A 1,343-nucleotide genomic window follows, 5' to 3' on the forward strand; every position below is an offset into this window, starting at 1 on the left:
CCCCCCCTTGACAGAACCCCTCCCTTTCCCCCCCAAACCCTGCCTCTTCCCCCGCCGTGAAGAATCGAGACAGATGCCGCAATGGGAGGATTCGTGCAGCCCGGCAGCCCGGTTCCCTCAGTCCGGCCTTGCTAAAACATCTCCCAATGTTCTTCCCCAGCTCCAAATTTAGGATTTTTGGCCCCAAAGTGGTCCCTAATGCGTTTATCACCCATAAATTTATGGGGTTGCGCTTCCGTCCGGCAGCAAGGAGCTCCACCGCCGCAGCCCTCCATGAGGAAAATGTCCCCTGAAGGCACGTCCCCGTCCCCACAGAGAGGCAGGCGCACCCCAAAACTGTCCTTTTTTCCACATTTCGAGGAAAAAAACACCTCACCGGCACACTGGGGAGCATTTTTCACTTTGCAAGGTGGTTTTTTTTTAATTTCCGCCCAGAGACACCGTCGCTATTGCCGCCAGAGGGCCCTGGCAATTGTGCAGAGCTCTTTTCTCCCCTCTCTTTTTTTTTTCCCCCCTCTGGTTTGTTTTTTTTTTTTAATTCCTTCCTTCCTTCCTTCCCCCCCTATTTTTTTTAACTCTTATTGCTCAGGATATCAGAGGGACCGGGCTTCCCCGGTCACGCCACGGCCACCGCGCTGTGCTGACCTGCTCCCCGTGGCCCTCGCATCCCTGGGACACACACAGAGCCCCTCGCTGCCCCCCTAGCCCATTTTTGGGGGAGAAAAGGGGCTTTCTGGGGGGAAAAAAGAAGGGGGGGGGCATCTCCGGGCTTTGCCGACAACACCTCCTGAGCCGGAGACTGCAGGTAACGGGGAGGTTTGGTCTTTGGATGCGGAGAAGGAGCGGAAAATGGCTCCTTTTTTTTTTTCCCATCCCCTTCCTTTCCCCCTCCGTCCTTCCCTTCCTCTCTCCTCCCGTCCCCTCCGGCTCTCCTCCCCAGGGTGCCTGCACACACACCAGGCTTAAACTCGGTGCCCGGATGCTCTCCATCCCCGGGGAGGGGGGAAAAATAATAATAATAAAAAAAAAAAACCCCAAAACCCCAGCCCCGTTGTCTTTCTGCAGGCGTCCATCCTTCCCCCCCTCGCTTCATTTGGGCGGGCGCGTTTCATTTTCGGATGGGCTGCTGGGGGGGCCGGGAGCAGAGGTGTCTGTGGGGGTGTGTGGTATTGACCCCTTTATTTTTATTTTTTTTTAGCAGGATGGCAAACTACCGGGGAATAAATGAAGCAGGCTGAGATGCTGGTGGGGGCTTCAAAAAAAAAAAAAGGGGGGGGGGGGGAAAAAAAATTCAACATCTTGAAAAAAACACAGCTGATTTGGAAAATAAGGACTTGGGGAGA

This window comes from Pygoscelis adeliae, unplaced genomic scaffold, assembly GCF_000699105.1.
Source record: "Pygoscelis adeliae isolate BGI_AS28 unplaced genomic scaffold, ASM69910v1 Scaffold459, whole genome shotgun sequence".
Lineage (NCBI taxonomy): Eukaryota > Metazoa > Chordata > Aves > Sphenisciformes > Spheniscidae > Pygoscelis > Pygoscelis adeliae.